Below are 17,371 nucleotides of genomic sequence, written 5' to 3' on the forward strand. Positions count from 1 at the left end.
GGCAGACATATCCATGCCTCCCAGGAAGAGCTAATTTAAGCCGTGGCTAAACAAAACTGACTCCTCCCTTGTGCCGCTACTGCAAGGCATCCTGGGGGATTTGGCAGACCAAGACCTCAGGACAGCAGACATAGCCGGAACGCGACTGTGTTGCAGGGGGATGTCCAACCTCAGGACAGCAGACATAGCCGGAACGCGACTGTGTTGCAGGGGGATGTCCATCAGTCAAAGGGAAAAGTGGGCTCGGGCTTCAGTTTCAAGAACAGATAAACCTTCCGCGCTGGGGGACAACAAAGCCATCTGCACTCCCAATCCTTCTGTTGTTCACACGGTAGATAAAGTCTCCAGAGAGACCAGCAAAAATTGCCGATGCTGACTGTATTTCAAGTCATCATGGCGGGGTATTGGGAAAAGTTTTCAACTAGCAATAATCACGCCTCGGTTAAACTTCATGGGCTATGATACTGCCACTGCGCAAAGCTAAAGAAGCTCAGGTGGCAGACATATCCATGCCTCCCAGGAAGAGCTAATTTAAGCCGTGGCTAAACAAAACTGACTCCTCCCTTGTGCCGCTACTGCAAGGCATCCTGGGGGATTTGGCAGACCAAGACCTCAGGACAGCAGACATAGCCGGAACGCGACTGTGTTGCAGGGGGATGTCCAACCTCAGGACAGCAGACATAGCCGGAACGCGACTGTGTTGCAGGGGGATGTCCATCAGTCAAAGGGAAAAGTGGGCTCGGGCTTCAGTTTCTGGAACAGATAAACCTTCCGCGCTGGGGGACAACAAAGCCATCTGCACTCCCAATCCTTCTGTTGTTCACACGGTAGATAAAGTCTCCAGAGAGACCAGCAAAAATTGCCGATGCTGACTGTATTTCAAGTCATCATGGCGGGGTATTGGGAAAAGTTTTCAACTAGCAATAATCACGCCTCGGTTAAACTTCATGGGCTATGATACTGCCACTGCGCAAAGCTAAAGAAGCTCAGGTGGCAGACATATCCATGCCTCCCAGGAAGAGCTAATTTAAGCCGTGGCTAAACAAAACTGACTCCTCCCTTGTGCCGCTACTGCAAGGCATCCTGGGGGATTTGGCAGACCAAGACCTCAGGACAGCAGACATAGCCGGAACGCGACTGTGTTGCAGGAGGATGTCCAACCTCAGGACAGCAGACATAGCCGGAACGCGACTGTGTTGCAGGGGGATGTCCATCAGTCAAAGGGAAAAGTGGGCTCGGGCTTCAGTTTCTGGAACAGATAAACCCTCCGCGCTGGGGGACAACAAAGCCATCTGCACTCCCAATCCTTCTGTTGTTCACACGGTAGATAAAGTCTCCAGAGAGACCAGCAAAAATTGCCAATGCTGACTGTATTTCAAGTCATCATGGCGGGGTATTGGGAAAAGTTTTCAACTAGCAATAATCACGCCTCGGTTAAACCTCATGGGCTATGATACTGCCACTGCGCAAAGCTAAAGAAGCTCAGGTGGCAGACATATCCATGCCTCCCAGGAAGAGCTAATTTAAGCCGTGGCTAAACAAAACTGACTCCTCCCTTGTGCCGCTACTGCAAGGCATCCTGGGGGATTTGGCAGACCAAGACCTCAGGACAGCAGACATAGCCGGAACGCGACTGTGTTGCAGGGGGATGTCCAACCTCAGGACAGCAGACATAGCCGGAACGCGACTGTGTTGCAGGGGGATGTCCATCAGTCAAAGGGAAAAGTGGGCTCGGGCTTCAGTTTCTGGAACAGATAAACCCTCCGCGCTGGGGGACAACAAAGCCATCTGCACTCCCAATCCTTCTGTTGTTCACACGGTAGATAAAGTCTCCAGAGAGACCAGCAAAAATTGCCGATGCTGACTGTATTTCAAGTCATCATGGCGGGGTATTGGGAAAAGTTTTCAACTAGCAATAATCACGCCTCGGTTAAACCTCATGGGCTATGATACTGCCACTGCGCAAAGCTAAAGAAGCTCAGGTGGCAGACATATCCATGCCTCCCAGGAAGAGCTAATTTAAGCCGTGGCTAAACAAAACTGACTCCTCCCTTGTGCCGCTACTGCAAGGCATCCTGGGGGATTTGGCAGACCAAGACCTCAGGACAGCAGACATAGCCGGAACGCGACTGTGTTGCAGGGGGATGTCCAACCTCAGGACAGCAGACATAGCCGGAACGCGACTGTGTTGCAGGGGGATGTCCATCAGTCAAAGGGAAAAGTGGGCTCGGGCTTCAGTTTCTGGAACAGATAAACCCTCCGCGCTGGGGGACAACAAAGCCATCTGCACTCCCAATCCTTCTGTTGTTCACACGGTAGATAAAGTCTCCAGAGAGACCAGCAAAAATTGCCGATGCTGACTGTATTTCAAGTCATCATGGCGGGGTATTGGGAAAAGTTTTCAACTAGCAATAATCACGCCTCGGTTAAACCTCATGGGCTATGATACTGCCACTGCGCAAAGCTAAAGAAGCTCAGGTGGCAGACATATCCATGCCTCCCAGGAAGAGCTAATTTAAGCCGTGGCTAAACAAAACTGACTCCTCCCTTGTGCCGCTACTGCAAGGCATCCTGGGGGATTTGGCAGACCAAGACCTCAGGACAGCAGACATAGCCGGAACGCGACTGTGTTGCAGGGGGATGTCCAACCTCAGGACAGCAGACATAGCCGGAACGCGACTGTGTTGCAGGGGGATGTCCATCAGTCAAAGGCAAAAGTGGGCTCGGGCTTCAGTTTCTGGAACAGATAAACCCTCCGCGCTGGGGGACAACAAAGCCATCTGCACTCCCAATCCTTCTGTTGTTCACACGGTAGATAAAGTCTCCAGAGAGACCAGCAAAAATTGCCGATGCTGACTGTATTTCAAGTCATCATGGCGGGGTATTGGGAAAAGTTTTCAACTAGCAATAATCACGCCTCGGTTAAACTTCATGGGCTATGATACTGCCACTGCGCAAAGCTAAAGAAGCTCAGGTGGCAGACATATCCATGCCTCCCAGGAAGAGCTAATTTAAGCCGTGGCTAAACAAAACTGACTCCTCCCTTGTGCCGCTACTGCAAGGCATCCTGGGGGATTTGGCAGACCAAGACCTCAGGACAGCAGACATAGCCGGAACGCGACTGTGTTGCAGGGGGATGTCCAACCTCAGGACAGCAGACATAGCCGGAACGCGACTGTGTTGCAGGGGGATGTCCATCAGTCAAAGGGAAAAGTGGGCTCGGGCTTCAGTTTCTGGAACAGATAAACCCTCCGCGCTGGGGGGACAACAAAGCCATCTGCACTCCCAATCCTTCTGTTGTTCACACGGTAGATAAAGTCTCCAGAGAGACCAGCAAAAATTGCCGATGCTGACTGTATTTCAAGTCATCATGGCGGGGTATTGGGAAAAGTTTTCAACTAGCAATAATCACGCCTCGGTTAAACCTCATGGGCTATGATACTGCCACTGCGCAAAGCTAAAGAAGCTCAGGTGGCAGACATATCCATGCCTCCCAGGAAGAGCTAATTTAAGCCGTGGCTAAACAAAACTGACTCCTCCCTTGTGCCGCTACTGCAAGGCATCCTGGGGGATTTGGCAGACCAAGACCTCAGGACAGCAGACATAGCCGGAACGCGACTGTGTTGCAGGGGGATGTCCAACCTCAGGACAGCAGACATAGCCGGAACGCGACTGTGTTGCAGGGGGATGTCCATCAGTCAAAGGGAAAAGTGGGCTCGGGCTTCAGTTTCTGGAACAGATAAACCCTCCGCGCTGGGGGACAACAAAGCCATCTGCACTCCCAATCCTTCTGTTGTTCACACGGTAGATAAAGTCTCCAGAGAGACCAGCAAAAATTGCCGATGCTGACTGTATTTCAAGTCATCATGGCGGGGTATTGGGAAAAGTTTTCAACTAGCAATAATCACGCCTCGGTTAAACCTCATGGGCTATGATACTGCCACTGCGCAAAGCTAAAGAAGCTCAGGTGGCAGACATATCCATGCCTCCCAGGAAGAGCTAATTTAAGCCGTGGCTAAACAAAACTGACTCCTCCCTTGTGCCGCTACTGCAAGGCATCCTGGGGGATTTGGCAGACCAAGACCTCAGGACAGCAGACATAGCCGGAACGCGACTGTGTTGCAGGGGGATGTCCAACCTCAGGACAGCAGACATAGCCGGAACGCGACTGTGTTGCAGGGGGATGTCCATCAGTCAAAGGGAAAAGTGGGCTCGGGCTTCAGTTTCAAGAACAGATAAACCTACCGCGCTGGGGGACAACAAAGCCATCTGCACTCCCAATCCTTCTGTTGTTCACACGGTAGATAAAGTCTCCAGAGAGACCAGCAAAAATTGCCGATGCTGACTGTATTTCAAGTCATCATGGCGGGGTATTGGGAAAAGTTTTCAACTAGCAATAATCACGCCTCGGTTAAACCTCATGGGCTATGATACTGCCACTGCGCAAAGCTAAAGAAGCTCAGGTGGCAGACATATCCATGCCTCCCAGGAAGAGCTAATTTAAGCCGTGGCTAAACAAAACTGACTCCTCCCTTGTGCCGCTACTGCAAGGCATCCTGGGGGATTTGGCAGACCAAGACCTCAGGACAGCAGACATAGCCGGAACGCGACTGTGTTGCAGGGGGATGTCCAACCTCAGGACAGCAGACATAGCCGGAACGCGACTGTGTTGCAGGGGGATGTCCATCAGTCAAAGGGAAAAGTGGGCTCGGGCTTCAGTTTCTGGAACAGATAAACCCTCCGCGCTGGGGGACAACAAAGCCATCTGCACTCCCAATCCTTCTGTTGTTCACACGGTAGATAAAGTCTCCAGAGAGACCAGCAAAAATTGCCAATGCTGACTGTATTTCAAGTCATCATGGCGGGGTATTGGGAAAAGTTTTCAACTAGCAATAATCACGCCTCGGTTAAACCTCATGGGCTATGATACTGCCACTGCGCAAAGCTAAAGAAGATCAGGTGGCAGACATATCCATGCCTCCCAGGAAGAGCTAATTTAAGCCGTGGCTAAACAAAACTGACTCCTCCCTTGTGCCGCTACTGCAAGGCATCCTGGGGGATTTGGCAGACCAAGACCTCAGGACAGCAGACATAGCCGGAACGCGACTGTGTTGCAGGGGGATGTCCAACCTCAGGACAGCAGACATAGCCGGAACGCGACTGTGTTGCAGGGGGATGTCCATCAGTCAAAGGGAAAAGTGGGCTCGGGCTTCAGTTTCAAGAACAGATAAACCTTCCGCGCTGGGGGACAACAAAGCCATCTGCACTCCCAATCCTTCTGTTGTTCACACGGTAGATAAAGTCTCCAGAGAGACCAGCAAAAATTGCCGATGCTGACTGTATTTCAAGTCATCATGGCGGGGTATTGGGAAAAGTTTTCAACTAGCAATAATCACGCCTCGGTTAAACTTCATGGGCTATGATACTGCCACTGCGCAAAGCTAAAGAAGCTCAGGTGGCAGACATATCCATGCCTCCCAGGAAGAGCTAATTTAAGCCGTGGCTAAACAAAACTGACTCCTCCCTTGTGCCGCTACTGCAAGGCATCCTGGGGGATTTGGCAGACCAAGACCTCAGGACAGCAGACATAGCCGGAACGCGACTGTGTTGCAGGGGGATGTCCAACCTCAGGACAGCAGACATAGCCGGAACGCGACTGTGTTGCAGGGGGATGTCCATCAGTCAAAGGGAAAAGTGGGCTCGGGCTTCAGTTTCTGGAACAGATAAACCCTCCGCGCTGGGGGACAACAAAGCCATCTGCACTCCCAATCCTTCTGTTGTTCACACGGTAGATAAAGTCTCCAGAGAGACCAGCAAAAATTGCCAATGCTGACTGTATTTCAAGTCATCATGGCGGGGTATTGGGAAAAGTTTTCAACTAGCAATAATCACGCCTCGGTTAAATCTCATGGGCTATGATACTGCCACTGCGCAAAGCTAAAGAAGCTCAGGTGGCAGACATATCCATGCCTCCCAGGAAGAGCTAATTTAAGCCGTGGCTAAACAAAACTGACTCCTCCCTTGTGCTGCTACTGCAAGGCATCCTGGGGGATTTGGCAGACCAAGACCTCAGGACAGCAGACATAGCCGGAACGCGACTGTGTTGCAGGGGGATGTCCAACCTCAGGACAGCAGACATAGCCGGAACGCGACTGTGTTGCAGGGGGATGTCCATCAGTCAAAGGGAAAAGTGGGCTCGGGCTTCAGTTTCTGGAACAGATAAACCCTCCGCGCTGGGGGACAACAAAGCCATCTGCACTCCCAATCCTTCTGTTGTTCACACGGTAGATAAAGTCTCCAGAGAGACCAGCAAAAATTGCCAATGCTGACTGTATTTCAAGTCATCATGGCGGGGTATTGGGAAAAGTTTTCAACTAGCAATAATCACGCCTCGGTTAAACCTCATGGGCTATGATACTGCCACTGCGCAAAGCTAAAGAAGCTCAGGTGGCAGACATATCCATGCCTCCCAGGAAGAGCTAATTTAAGCCGTGGCTAAACAAAACTGACTCCTCCCTTGTGCCGCTACTGCAAGGCATCCTGGGGGATTTGGCAGACCAAGACCTCAGGACAGCAGACATAGCCGGAACGCGACTGTGTTGCAGGGGGATGTCCAACCTCAGGACAGCAGACATAGCCGGAACGCGACTGTGTTGCAGGGGGATGTCCATCAGTCAAAGGGAAAAGTGGGCTCGGGCTTCAGTTTCTGGAACAGATAAACCCTCCGCGCTGGGGGACAACAAAGCCATCTGCACTCCCAATCCTTCTGTTGTTCACACGGTAGATAAAGTCTCCAGAGAGACCAGCAAAAATTGCCAATGCTGACTGTATTTCAAGTCATCATGGCGGGGTATTGGGAAAAGTTTTCAACTAGCAATAATCACGCCTCGGTTAAACCTCATGGGCTATGATACTGCCACTGCGCAAAGCTAAAGAAGCTCAGGTGGCAGACATATCCATGCCTCCCAGGAAGAGCTAATTTAAGCCGTGGCTAAACAAAACTGACTCCTCCCTTGTGCCGCTACTGCAAGGCATCCTGGGGGATTTGGCAGACCAAGACCTCAGGACAGCAGACATAGCCGGAACGCGACTGTGTTGCAGGGGGATGTCCAACCTCAGGACAGCAGACATAGCCGGAACGCGACTGTGTTGCAGGGGGATGTCCATCAGTCAAAGGGAAAAGTGGGCTCGGGCTTCAGTTTCTGGAACAGATAAACCCTCCGCGCTGGGGGACAACAAAGCCATCTGCACTCCCAATCCTTCTGTTGTTCACACGGTAGATAAAGTCTCCAGAGAGACCAGCAAAAATTGCCAATGCTGACTGTATTTCAAGTCATCATGGCGGGGTATTGGGAAAAGTTTTCAACTAGCAATAATCACGCCTCGGTTAAACCTCATGGGCTATGATACTGCCACTGCGCAAAGCTAAAGAAGCTCAGGTGGCAGACATATCCATGCCTCCCAGGAAGAGCTAATTTAAGCCGTGGCTAAACAAAACTGACTCCTCCCTTGTGCCGCTACTGCAAGGCATCCTGGGGGATTTGGCAGACCAAGACCTCAGGACAGCAGACATAGCCGGAACGCGACTGTGTTGCAGGGGGATGTCCAACCTCAGGACAGCAGACATAGCCGGAACGCGACTGTGTTGCAGGGGGATGTCCATCAGTCAAAGGGAAAAGTGGGCTCGGGCTTCAGTTTCTGGAACAGATAAACCCTCCGCGCTGGGGGACAACAAAGCCATCTGCACTCCCAATCCTTCTGTTGTTCACACGGTAGATAAAGTCTCCAGAGAGACCAGCAAAAATTGCCAATGCTGACTGTATTTCAAGTCATCATGGCGGGGTATTGGGAAAAGTTTTCAACTAGCAATAATCACACCTCGGTTAAACCTCATGGGCTATGATACTGCCACTGCGCAAAGCTAAAGAAGCTCAGGTGGCAGACATATCCATGCCTCCCAGGAAGAGCTAATTTAAGCCGTGGCTAAACAAAACTGACTCCTCCCTTGTGCCGCTACTGCAAGGCATCCTGGGGGATTTGGCAGACCAAGACCTCAGGACAGCAGACATAGCCGGAACGCGACTGTGTTGCAGGGGGATGTCCAACCTCAGGACAGCAGACATAGCCGGAACGCGACTGTGTTGCAGGGGGATGTCCATCAGTCAAAGGGAAAAGTGGGCTCGGGCTTCAGTTTCTGGAACAGATAAACCCTCCGCGCTGGGGGACAACAAAGCCATCTGCACTCCCAATCCTTCTGTTGTTCACACGGTAGATAAAGTCTCCAGAGAGACCAGCAAAAATTGCCAATGCTGACTGTATTTCAAGTCATCATGGCGGGGTATTGGGAAAAGTTTTCAACTAGCAATAATCACGCCTCGGTTAAACCTCATGGGCTATGATACTGCCACTGCGCAAAGCTAAAGAAGCTCAGGTGGCAGACATATCCATGCCTCCCAGGAAGAGCTAATTTAAGCCGTGGCTAAACAAAACTGACTCCTCCCTTGTGCCGCTACTGCAAGGCATCCTGGGGGATTTGGCAGACCAAGACCTCAGGACAGCAGACATAGCCGGAACGCGACTGTGTTGCAGGGGGATGTCCAACCTCAGGACAGCAGACATAGCTGGAACGCGACTGTGTTGCAGGGGGATGTCCATCAGTCAAAGGGAAAAGTGGGCTCGGGCTTCAGTTTCTGGAACAGATAAACCCTCCGCGCTGGGGGACAACAAAGCCATCTGCACTCCCAATCCTTCTGTTGTTCACACGGTAGATAAAGTCTCCAGAGAGACCAGCAAAAATTGCCAATGCTGACTGTATTTCAAGTCATCATGGCGGGGTATTGGGAAAAGTTTTCAACTAGCAATAATCACACCTCGGTTAAACCTCATGGGCTATGATACTGCCACTGCGCAAAGCTAAAGAAGCTCAGGTGGCAGACATATCCATGCCTCCCAGGAAGAGCTAATTTAAGCCGTGGCTAAACAAAACTGACTCCTCCCTTGTGCCGCTACTGCAAGGCATCCTGGGGGATTTGGCAGACCAAGACCTCAGGACAGCAGACATAGCCGGAACGCGACTGTGTTGCAGGGGGATGTCCAACCTCAGGACAGCAGACATAGCCGGAACGCGACTGTGTTGCAGGGGGATGTCCATCAGTCAAAGGGAAAAGTGGGCTCGGGCTTCAGTTTCTGGAACAGATAAACCCTCCGCGCTGGGGGACAACAAAGCCATCTGCACTCCCAATCCTTCTGTTGTTCACACGGTAGATAAAGTCTCCAGAGAGACCAGCAAAAATTGCCAATGCTGACTGTATTTCAAGTCATCATGGCGGGGTATTGGGAAAAGTTTTCAACTAGCAATAATCACGCCTCGGTTAAACCTCATGGGCTATGATACTGCCACTGCGCAAAGCTAAAGAAGCTCAGGTGGCAGACATATCCATGCCTCCCAGGAAGAGCTAATTTAAGCCGTGGCTAAACAAAACTGACTCCTCCCTTGTGCCGCTACTGCAAGGCATCCTGGGGGATTTGGCAGACCAAGACCTCAGGACAGCAGACATAGCCGGAACGCGACTGTGTTGCAGGGGGATGTCCAACCTCAGGACAGCAGACATAGCCGGAACGCGACTGTGTTGCAGGGGGATGTCCATCAGTCAAAGGGAAAAGTGGGCTCGGGCTTCAGTTTCTGGAACAGATAAACCCTCCGCGCTGGGGGACAACAAAGCCATCTGCACTCCCAATCCTTCTGTTGTTCACACGGTAGATAAAGTCTCCAGAGAGACCAGCAAAAATTGCCAATGCTGACTGTATTTCAAGTCATCATGGCGGGGTATTGGGAAAAGTTTTCAACTAGCAATAATCACGCCTCGGTTAAACCTCATGGGCTATGATACTGCCACTGCGCAAAGCTAAAGAAGCTCAGGTGGCAGACATATCCATGCCTCCCAGGAAGAGCTAATTTAAGCCGTGGCTAAACAAAACTGACTCCTCCCTTGTGCCGCTACTGCAAGGCATCCTGGGGGATTTGGCAGACCAAGACCTCAGGACAGCAGACATAGCCGGAACGCGACTGTGTTGCAGGGGGATGTCCAACCTCAGGACAGCAGACATAGCCGGAACGCGACTGTGTTGCAGGGGGATGTCCATCAGTCAAAGGGAAAAGTGGGCTCGGGCTTCAGTTTCTGGAACAGATAAACCCTCCGCGCTGGGGGACAACAAAGCCATCTGCACTCCCAATCCTTCTGTTGTTCACACGGTAGATAAAGTCTCCAGAGAGACCAGCAAAAATTGCCAATGCTGACTGTATTTCAAGTCATCATGGCGGGGTATTGGGAAAAGTTTTCAACTAGCAATAATCACGCCTCGGTTAAACCTCATGGGCTATGATACTGCCACTGCGCAAAGCTAAAGAAGCTCAGGTGGCAGACATATCCATGCCTCCCAGGAAGAGCTAATTTAAGCCGTGGCTAAACAAAACTGACTCCTCCCTTGTGCCGCTACTGCAAGGCATCCTGGGGGATTTGGCAGACCAAGACCTCAGGACAGCAGACATAGCCGGAACGCGACTGTGTTGCAGGGGGATGTCCAACCTCAGGACAGCAGACATAGCCGGAACGCGACTGTGTTGCAGGGGGATGTCCATCAGTCAAAGGGAAAAGTGGGCTCGGGCTTCAGTTTCTGGAACAGATAAACCCTCCGCGCTGGGGGACAACAAAGCCATCTGCACTCCCAATCCTTCTGTTGTTCACACGGTAGATAAAGTCTCCAGAGAGACCAGCAAAAATTGCCAATGCTGACTGTATTTCAAGTCATCATGGCGGGGTATTGGGAAAAGTTTTCAACTAGCAATAATCACGCCTCGGTTAAACCTCATGGGCTATGATACTGCCACTGCGCAAAGCTAAAGAAGCTCAGGTGGCAGACATATCCATGCCTCCCAGGAAGAGCTAATTTAAGCCGTGGCTAAACAAAACTGACTCCTCCCTTGTGCCGCTACTGCAAGGCATCCTGGGGGATTTGGCAGACCAAGACCTCAGGACAGCAGACATAGCCGGAACGCGACTGTGTTGCAGGGGGATGTCCAACCTCAGGACAGCAGACATAGCCGGAACGCGACTGTGTTGCAGGGGGATGTCCATCAGTCAAAGGGAAAAGTGGGCTCGGGCTTCAGTTTCTGGAACAGATAAACCCTCCGCGCTGGGGGACAACAAAGCCATCTGCACTCCCAATCCTTCTGTTGTTCACACGGTAGATAAAGTCTCCAGAGAGACCAGCAAAAATTGCCAATGCTGACTGTATTTCAAGTCATCATGGCGGGGTATTGGGAAAAGTTTTCAACTAGCAATAATCACGCCTCGGTTAAACCTCATGGGCTATGATACTGCCACTGCGCAAAGCTAAAGAAGCTCAGGTGGCAGACATATCCATGCCTCCCAGGAAGAGCTAATTTAAGCCGTGGCTAAACAAAACTGACTCCTCCCTTGTGCCGCTACTGCAAGGCATCCTGGGGGATTTGGCAGACCAAGACCTCAGGACAGCAGACATAGCCGGAACGCGACTGTGTTGCAGGGGGATGTCCAACCTCAGGACAGCAGACATAGCCGGAACGCGACTGTGTTGCAGGGGGATGTCCATCAGTCAAAGGGAAAAGTGGGCTCGGGCTTCAGTTTCTGGAACAGATAAACCCTCCGCGCTGGGGGACAACAAAGCCATCTGCACTCCCAATCCTTCTGTTGTTCACACGGTAGATAAAGTCTCCAGAGAGACCAGCAAAAATTGCCAATGCTGACTGTATTTCAAGTCATCATGGCGGGGTATTGGGAAAAGTTTTCAACTAGCAATAATCACGCCTCGGTTAAACCTCATGGGCTATGATACTGCCACTGCGCAAAGCTAAAGAAGCTCAGGTGGCAGACATATCCATGCCTCCCAGGAAGAGCTAATTTAAGCCGTGGCTAAACAAAACTGACTCCTCCCTTGTGCCGCTACTGCAAGGCATCCTGGGGGATTTGGCAGACCAAGACCTCAGGACAGCAGACATAGCCGGAACGCGACTGTGTTGCAGGGGGATGTCCAACCTCAGGACAGCAGACATAGCCGGAACGCGACTGTGTTGCAGGGGGATGTCCATCAGTCAAAGGGAAAAGTGGGCTCGGGCTTCAGTTTCTGGAACAGATAAACCCTCCGCGCTGGGGGACAACAAAGCCATCTGCACTCCCAATCCTTCTGTTGTTCACACGGTAGATAAAGTCTCCAGAGAGACCAGCAAAAATTGCCGATGCTGACTGTATTTCAAGTCATCATGGCGGGGTATTGGGAAAAGTTTTCAACTAGCAATAATCACGCCTCGGTTAAACCTCATGGGCTATGATACTGCCACTGCGCAAAGCTAAAGAAGCTCAGGTGGCAGACATATCCATGCCTCCCAGGAAGAGCTAATTTAAGCCGTGGCTAAACAAAACTGACTCCTCCCTTGTGCCGCTACTGCAAGGCATCCTGGGGGATTTGGCAGACCAAGACCTCAGGACAGCAGACATAGCCGGAACGCGACTGTGTTGCAGGGGGATGTCCAACCTCAGGACAGCAGACATAGCCGGAACGCGACTGTGTTGCAGGGGGATGTCCATCAGTCAAAGGGAAAAGTGGGCTCGGGCTTCAGTTTCTGGAACAGATAAACCCTCCGCGCTGGGGGACAACAAAGCCATCTGCACTCCCAATCCTTCTGTTGTTCACACGGTAGATAAAGTCTCCAGAGAGACCAGCAAAAATTGCCAATGCTGACTGTATTTCAAGTCATCATGGCGGGGTATTGGGAAAAGTTTTCAACTAGCAATAATCACGCCTCGGTTAAACCTCATGGGCTATGATACTGCCACTGCGCAAAGCTAAAGAAGCTCAGGTGGCAGACATATCCATGCCTCCCAGGAAGAGCTAATTTAAGCCGTGGCTAAACAAAACTGACTCCTCCCTTGTGCCGCTACTGCAAGGCATCCTGGGGGATTTGGCAGACCAAGACCTCAGGACAGCAGACATAGCCGGAACGCAACTGTGTTGCAGGGGGATGTCCAACCTCAGGACAGCAGACATAGCCGGAACGCGACTGTGTTGCAGGGGGATGTCCATCAGTCAAAGGGAAAAGTGGGCTCGGGCTTCAGTTTCTGGAACAGATAAACCCTCCGCGCTGGGGGACAACAAAGCCATCTGCACTCCCAATCCTTCTGTTGTTCACACGGTAGATAAAGTCTCCAGAGAGACCAGCAAAAATTGCCAATGCTGACTGTATTTCAAGTCATCATGGCGGGGTATTGGGAAAAGTTTTCAACTAGCAATAATCACGCCTCGGTTAAACCTCATGGGCTATGATACTGCCACTGCGCAAAGCTAAAGAAGCTCAGGTGGCAGACATATCCATGCCTCCCAGGAAGAGCTAATTTAAGCCGTGGCTAAACAAAACTGACTCCTCCCTTGTGCCGCTACTGCAAGGCATCCTGGGGGATTTGGCAGACCAAGACCTCAGGACAGCAGACATAGCCGGAACGCGACTGTGTTGCAGGGGGATGTCCAACCTCAGGACAGCAGACATAGCCGGAACGCGACTGTGTTGCAGGGGGATGTCCATCAGTCAAAGGGAAAAGTGGGCTCGGGCTTCAGTTTCTGGAACAGATAAACCCTCCGCGCTGGGGGACAACAAAGCCATCTGCACTCCCAATCCTTCTGTTGTTCACACGGTAGATAAAGTCTCCAGAGAGACCAGCAAAAATTGCCAATGCTGACTGTATTTCAAGTCATCATGGCGGGGTATTGGGAAAAGTTTTCAACTAGCAATAATCACGCCTCGGTTAAACCTCATGGGCTATGATACTGCCACTGCGCAAAGCTAAAGAAGCTCAGGTGGCAGACATATCCATGCCTCCCAGGAAGAGCTAATTTAAGCCGTGGCTAAACAAAACTGACTCCTCCCTTGTGCCGCTACTGCAAGGCATCCTGGGGGATTTGGCAGACCAAGACCTCAGGACAGCAGACATAGCCGGAACGCGACTGTGTTGCAGGGGGATGTCCAACCTCAGGACAGCAGACATAGCCGGAACGCGACTGTGTTGCAGGGGGATGTCCATCAGTCAAAGGGAAAAGTGGGCTCGGGCTTCAGTTTCTGGAACAGATAAACCCTCCGCGCTGGGGGACAACAAAGCCATCTGCACTCCCAATCCTTCTGTTGTTCACACGGTAGATAAAGTCTCCAGAGAGACCAGCAAAAATTGCCGATGCTGACTGTATTTCAAGTCATCATGGCGGGGTATTGGGAAAAGTTTTCAACTAGCAATAATCACGCCTCGGTTAAACCTCATGGGCTATGATACTGCCACTGCGCAAAGCTAAAGAAGCTCAGGTGGCAGACATATCCATGCCTCCCAGGAAGAGCTAATTTAAGCCGTGGCTAAACAAAACTGACTCCTCCCTTGTGCCGCTACTGCAAGGCATCCTGGGGGATTTGGCAGACCAAGACCTCAGGACAGCAGACATAGCCGGAACGCGACTGTGTTGCAGGGGGATGTCCAACCTCAGGACAGCAGACATAGCCGGAACGCGACTGTGTTGCAGGGGGATGTCCATCAGTCAAAGGGAAAAGTGGGCTCGGGCTTCAGTTTCTGGAACAGATAAACCCTCCGCGCTGGGGGACAACAAAGCCATCTGCACTCCCAATCCTTCTGTTGTTCACACGGTAGATAAAGTCTCCAGAGAGACCAGCAAAAATTGCCAATGCTGACTGTATTTCAAGTCATCATGGCGGGGTATTGGGAAAAGTTTTCAACTAGCAATAATCACGCCTCGGTTAAACCTCATTGGCTATGATACTGCCACTGCGCAAAGCTAAAGAAGCTCAGGTGGCAGACATATCCATGCCTCCCAGGAAGAGCTAATTTAAGCCGTGGCTAAACAAAACTGACTCCTCCCTTGTGCCGCTACTGCAAGGCATCCTGGGGGATTTGGCAGACCAAGACCTCAGGACAGCAGACATAGCCGGAACGCGACTGTGTTGCAGGGGGATGTCCAACCTCAGGACAGCAGACATAGCCGGAACGCGACTGTGTTGCAGGGGGATGTCCATCAGTCAAAGGGAAAAGTGGGCTCGGGCTTCAGTTTCTGGAACAGATAAACCCTCCGCGCTGGGGGACAACAAAGCCATCTGCACTCCCAATCCTTCTGTTGTTCACACGGTAGATAAAGTCTCCAGAGAGACCAGCAAAAATTGCCGATGCTGACTGTATTTCAAGTCATCATGGCGGGGTATTGGGAAAAGTTTTCAACTAGCAATAATCACGCCTCGGTTAAACCTCATGGGCTATGATACTGCCACTGCGCAAAGCTAAAGAAGCTCAGGTGGCAGACATATCCATGCCTCCCAGGAAGAGCTAATTTAAGCCGTGGCTAAACAAAACTGACTCCTCCCTTGTGCCGCTACTGCAAGGCATCCTGGGGGATTTGGCAGACCAAGACCTCAGGACAGCAGACATAGCCGGAACGCGACTGTGTTGCAGGGGGATGTCCAACCTCAGGACAGCAGACATAGCCGGAACGCGACTGTGTTGCAGGGGGATGTCCATCAGTCAAAGGGAAAAGTGGGCTCGGGCTTCAGTTTCTGGAACAGATAAACCCTCCGCGCTGGGGGACAACAAAGCCATCTGCACTCCCAATCCTTCTGTTGTTCACACGGTAGATAAAGTCTCCAGAGAGACCAGCAAAAATTGCCAATGCTGACTGTATTTCAAGTCATCATGGCGGGGTATTGGGAAAAGTTTTCAACTAGCAATAATCACGCCTCAGTTAAACCTCATGGGCTATGATACTGCCACTGCGCAAAGCTAAAGAAGCTCAGGTGGCAGACATATCCATGCCTCCCAGGAAGAGCTAATTTAAGCCGTGGCTAAACAAAACTGACTCCTCCCTTGTGCCGCTACTGCAAGGCATCCTGGGGGATTTGGCAGACCAAGACCTCAGGACAGCAGACATAGCCGGAACGCGACTGTGTTGCAGGGGGATGTCCAACCTCAGGACAGCAGACATAGCCGGAACGCGACTGTGTTGCAGGGGGATGTCCATCAGTCAAAGGGAAAAGTGGGCTCGGGCTTCAGTTTCTGGAACAGATAAACCCTCCGCGCTGGGGGACAACAAAGCCATCTGCACTCCCAATCCTTCTGTTGTTCACACGGTAGATAAAGTCTCCAGAGAGACCAGCAAAAATTGCCGATGCTGACTGTATTTCAAGTCATCATGGCGGGGTATTGGGAAAAGTTTTCAACTAGCAATAATCACGCCTCGGTTAAACCTCATGGGCTATGATACTGCCACTGCGCAAAGCTAAAGAAGCTCAGGTGGCAGACATATCCATGCCTCCCAGGAAGAGCTAATTTAAGCCGTGGCTAAACAAAACTGACTCCTCCCTTGTGCCGCTACTGCAAGGCATCCTGGGGGATTTGGCAGACCAAGACCTCAGGACAGCAGACATAGCCGGAACGCGACTGTGTTGCAGGGGGATGTCCAACCTCAGGACAGCAGACATAGCCGGAACGCGACTGTGTTGCAGGGGGATGTCCATCAGTCAAAGGGAAAAGTGGGCTCGGGCTTCAGTTTCTGGAACAGATAAACCCTCCGCGCTGGGGGACAACAAAGCCATCTGCACTCCCAATCCTTCTGTTGTTCACACGGTAGATAAAGTCTCCAGAGAGACCAGCAAAAATTGCCAATGCTGACTGTATTTCAAGTCATCATGGCGGGGTATTGGGAAAAGTTTTCAACTAGCAATAATCACGCCTCGGTTAAACCTCATGGGCTATGATACTGCCACTGCGCAAAGCTAAAGAAGCTCAGGTGGCAGACATATCCATGCCTCCCAGGAAGAGCTAATTTAAGCCGTGGCTAAACAAAACTGACTCCTCCCTTGTGCCGCTACTGCAAGGCATCCTGGGGGATTTGGCAGACCAAGACCTCAGGACAGCAGACATAGCCGGAACGCGACTGTGTTGCAGGGGGATGTCCAACCTCAGGACAGCAGACATAGCCGGAACGCGACTGTGTTGCAGGGGGATGTCCATCAGTCAAAGGGAAAAGTGGGCTCGGGCTTCAGTTTCTGGAACAGATAAACCCTCCGCGCTGGGGGACAACAAAGCCATCTGCACTCCCAATCCTTCTGTTGTTCACACGGTAGATAAAGTCTCCAGAGAGACCAGCAAAAATTGCCAATGCTGACTGTATTTCAAGTCATCATGGCGGGGTATTGGGAAAAGATTTCAACTAGCAATAATCACGCCTCGGTTAAACCTCATGGGCTATGATACTGCCACTGCGCAAAGCTAAAGAAGCTCAGGTGGCAGACATA

The 17,371-nt window shown here is 51.4% G+C and overlaps 35 non-coding genes across 35 annotated transcripts; all 35 read right to left on the bottom strand.

Annotated features, from left to right (window-relative positions):
• Positions 1-341: 341 nt before the first annotated feature.
• LOC142703176 (U4 spliceosomal RNA) lies at positions 342-482 on the bottom strand. Its single transcript, XR_012867419.1, has one exon. It is a non-coding gene; the product is annotated as a U4 spliceosomal RNA (small nuclear RNA).
• Positions 483-837: 355 nt separating this feature from the next.
• LOC142703177 (U4 spliceosomal RNA) lies at positions 838-978 on the bottom strand. The gene has a single exon (XR_012867420.1). It is a non-coding gene; the product is annotated as a U4 spliceosomal RNA (small nuclear RNA).
• Positions 979-1,333: 355 nt separating this feature from the next.
• Positions 1,334-1,474, bottom strand: LOC142703157 (U4 spliceosomal RNA). The gene has a single exon (XR_012867402.1). It is a non-coding gene; the product is annotated as a U4 spliceosomal RNA (small nuclear RNA).
• Positions 1,475-1,829: 355 nt separating this feature from the next.
• LOC142703160 (U4 spliceosomal RNA) lies at positions 1,830-1,970 on the bottom strand. Its single transcript, XR_012867405.1, has one exon. It is a non-coding gene; the product is annotated as a U4 spliceosomal RNA (small nuclear RNA).
• A 355-nt stretch (positions 1,971-2,325) lies between these two features.
• Positions 2,326-2,466, bottom strand: LOC142703161 (U4 spliceosomal RNA). The gene has a single exon (XR_012867406.1). It is a non-coding gene; the product is annotated as a U4 spliceosomal RNA (small nuclear RNA).
• A 355-nt stretch (positions 2,467-2,821) lies between these two features.
• LOC142703178 (U4 spliceosomal RNA) lies at positions 2,822-2,962 on the bottom strand. The gene has a single exon (XR_012867421.1). It is a non-coding gene; the product is annotated as a U4 spliceosomal RNA (small nuclear RNA).
• Positions 2,963-3,318: 356 nt separating this feature from the next.
• On the bottom strand, positions 3,319-3,459 carry LOC142703162 (U4 spliceosomal RNA). Its single transcript, XR_012867407.1, has one exon. It is a non-coding gene; the product is annotated as a U4 spliceosomal RNA (small nuclear RNA).
• Positions 3,460-3,814: 355 nt separating this feature from the next.
• Positions 3,815-3,955, bottom strand: LOC142703163 (U4 spliceosomal RNA). The gene has a single exon (XR_012867408.1). It is a non-coding gene; the product is annotated as a U4 spliceosomal RNA (small nuclear RNA).
• A 355-nt stretch (positions 3,956-4,310) lies between these two features.
• Positions 4,311-4,451, bottom strand: LOC142703165 (U4 spliceosomal RNA). Its single transcript, XR_012867409.1, has one exon. It is a non-coding gene; the product is annotated as a U4 spliceosomal RNA (small nuclear RNA).
• A 355-nt stretch (positions 4,452-4,806) lies between these two features.
• On the bottom strand, positions 4,807-4,947 carry LOC142703169 (U4 spliceosomal RNA). The gene has a single exon (XR_012867413.1). It is a non-coding gene; the product is annotated as a U4 spliceosomal RNA (small nuclear RNA).
• Positions 4,948-5,302: 355 nt separating this feature from the next.
• LOC142703179 (U4 spliceosomal RNA) lies at positions 5,303-5,443 on the bottom strand. The gene has a single exon (XR_012867422.1). It is a non-coding gene; the product is annotated as a U4 spliceosomal RNA (small nuclear RNA).
• Positions 5,444-5,798: 355 nt separating this feature from the next.
• Positions 5,799-5,939, bottom strand: LOC142703180 (U4 spliceosomal RNA). Its single transcript, XR_012867423.1, has one exon. It is a non-coding gene; the product is annotated as a U4 spliceosomal RNA (small nuclear RNA).
• A 355-nt stretch (positions 5,940-6,294) lies between these two features.
• Positions 6,295-6,435, bottom strand: LOC142703181 (U4 spliceosomal RNA). Its single transcript, XR_012867424.1, has one exon. It is a non-coding gene; the product is annotated as a U4 spliceosomal RNA (small nuclear RNA).
• Positions 6,436-6,790: 355 nt separating this feature from the next.
• LOC142703182 (U4 spliceosomal RNA) lies at positions 6,791-6,931 on the bottom strand. The gene has a single exon (XR_012867425.1). It is a non-coding gene; the product is annotated as a U4 spliceosomal RNA (small nuclear RNA).
• Positions 6,932-7,286: 355 nt separating this feature from the next.
• On the bottom strand, positions 7,287-7,427 carry LOC142703146 (U4 spliceosomal RNA). Its single transcript, XR_012867392.1, has one exon. It is a non-coding gene; the product is annotated as a U4 spliceosomal RNA (small nuclear RNA).
• Positions 7,428-7,782: 355 nt separating this feature from the next.
• Positions 7,783-7,923, bottom strand: LOC142703171 (U4 spliceosomal RNA). The gene has a single exon (XR_012867415.1). It is a non-coding gene; the product is annotated as a U4 spliceosomal RNA (small nuclear RNA).
• Positions 7,924-8,278: 355 nt separating this feature from the next.
• Positions 8,279-8,419, bottom strand: LOC142703147 (U4 spliceosomal RNA). Its single transcript, XR_012867393.1, has one exon. It is a non-coding gene; the product is annotated as a U4 spliceosomal RNA (small nuclear RNA).
• A 355-nt stretch (positions 8,420-8,774) lies between these two features.
• On the bottom strand, positions 8,775-8,915 carry LOC142703172 (U4 spliceosomal RNA). The gene has a single exon (XR_012867416.1). It is a non-coding gene; the product is annotated as a U4 spliceosomal RNA (small nuclear RNA).
• Positions 8,916-9,270: 355 nt separating this feature from the next.
• On the bottom strand, positions 9,271-9,411 carry LOC142703148 (U4 spliceosomal RNA). The gene has a single exon (XR_012867394.1). It is a non-coding gene; the product is annotated as a U4 spliceosomal RNA (small nuclear RNA).
• A 355-nt stretch (positions 9,412-9,766) lies between these two features.
• Positions 9,767-9,907, bottom strand: LOC142703149 (U4 spliceosomal RNA). The gene has a single exon (XR_012867395.1). It is a non-coding gene; the product is annotated as a U4 spliceosomal RNA (small nuclear RNA).
• A 355-nt stretch (positions 9,908-10,262) lies between these two features.
• LOC142703150 (U4 spliceosomal RNA) lies at positions 10,263-10,403 on the bottom strand. The gene has a single exon (XR_012867396.1). It is a non-coding gene; the product is annotated as a U4 spliceosomal RNA (small nuclear RNA).
• Positions 10,404-10,758: 355 nt separating this feature from the next.
• Positions 10,759-10,899, bottom strand: LOC142703151 (U4 spliceosomal RNA). Its single transcript, XR_012867397.1, has one exon. It is a non-coding gene; the product is annotated as a U4 spliceosomal RNA (small nuclear RNA).
• A 355-nt stretch (positions 10,900-11,254) lies between these two features.
• On the bottom strand, positions 11,255-11,395 carry LOC142703152 (U4 spliceosomal RNA). The gene has a single exon (XR_012867398.1). It is a non-coding gene; the product is annotated as a U4 spliceosomal RNA (small nuclear RNA).
• A 355-nt stretch (positions 11,396-11,750) lies between these two features.
• LOC142703154 (U4 spliceosomal RNA) lies at positions 11,751-11,891 on the bottom strand. The gene has a single exon (XR_012867399.1). It is a non-coding gene; the product is annotated as a U4 spliceosomal RNA (small nuclear RNA).
• A 355-nt stretch (positions 11,892-12,246) lies between these two features.
• LOC142703166 (U4 spliceosomal RNA) lies at positions 12,247-12,387 on the bottom strand. Its single transcript, XR_012867410.1, has one exon. It is a non-coding gene; the product is annotated as a U4 spliceosomal RNA (small nuclear RNA).
• A 355-nt stretch (positions 12,388-12,742) lies between these two features.
• On the bottom strand, positions 12,743-12,883 carry LOC142703155 (U4 spliceosomal RNA). Its single transcript, XR_012867400.1, has one exon. It is a non-coding gene; the product is annotated as a U4 spliceosomal RNA (small nuclear RNA).
• A 355-nt stretch (positions 12,884-13,238) lies between these two features.
• Positions 13,239-13,379, bottom strand: LOC142703156 (U4 spliceosomal RNA). Its single transcript, XR_012867401.1, has one exon. It is a non-coding gene; the product is annotated as a U4 spliceosomal RNA (small nuclear RNA).
• A 355-nt stretch (positions 13,380-13,734) lies between these two features.
• LOC142703158 (U4 spliceosomal RNA) lies at positions 13,735-13,875 on the bottom strand. Its single transcript, XR_012867403.1, has one exon. It is a non-coding gene; the product is annotated as a U4 spliceosomal RNA (small nuclear RNA).
• Positions 13,876-14,230: 355 nt separating this feature from the next.
• Positions 14,231-14,371, bottom strand: LOC142703167 (U4 spliceosomal RNA). The gene has a single exon (XR_012867411.1). It is a non-coding gene; the product is annotated as a U4 spliceosomal RNA (small nuclear RNA).
• Positions 14,372-14,726: 355 nt separating this feature from the next.
• Positions 14,727-14,867, bottom strand: LOC142703145 (U4 spliceosomal RNA). Its single transcript, XR_012867391.1, has one exon. It is a non-coding gene; the product is annotated as a U4 spliceosomal RNA (small nuclear RNA).
• A 355-nt stretch (positions 14,868-15,222) lies between these two features.
• Positions 15,223-15,363, bottom strand: LOC142703168 (U4 spliceosomal RNA). Its single transcript, XR_012867412.1, has one exon. It is a non-coding gene; the product is annotated as a U4 spliceosomal RNA (small nuclear RNA).
• Positions 15,364-15,718: 355 nt separating this feature from the next.
• Positions 15,719-15,859, bottom strand: LOC142703173 (U4 spliceosomal RNA). The gene has a single exon (XR_012867417.1). It is a non-coding gene; the product is annotated as a U4 spliceosomal RNA (small nuclear RNA).
• A 355-nt stretch (positions 15,860-16,214) lies between these two features.
• Positions 16,215-16,355, bottom strand: LOC142703170 (U4 spliceosomal RNA). The gene has a single exon (XR_012867414.1). It is a non-coding gene; the product is annotated as a U4 spliceosomal RNA (small nuclear RNA).
• A 355-nt stretch (positions 16,356-16,710) lies between these two features.
• On the bottom strand, positions 16,711-16,851 carry LOC142703159 (U4 spliceosomal RNA). Its single transcript, XR_012867404.1, has one exon. It is a non-coding gene; the product is annotated as a U4 spliceosomal RNA (small nuclear RNA).
• Positions 16,852-17,206: 355 nt separating this feature from the next.
• LOC142703174 (U4 spliceosomal RNA) lies at positions 17,207-17,347 on the bottom strand. The gene has a single exon (XR_012867418.1). It is a non-coding gene; the product is annotated as a U4 spliceosomal RNA (small nuclear RNA).
• Positions 17,348-17,371: the final 24 nt, after the last annotated feature.

Source organism: Rhinoderma darwinii, unplaced genomic scaffold (assembly GCF_050947455.1).
Source record: "Rhinoderma darwinii isolate aRhiDar2 unplaced genomic scaffold, aRhiDar2.hap1 Scaffold_2594, whole genome shotgun sequence".
Lineage (NCBI taxonomy): Eukaryota > Metazoa > Chordata > Amphibia > Anura > Rhinodermatidae > Rhinoderma > Rhinoderma darwinii.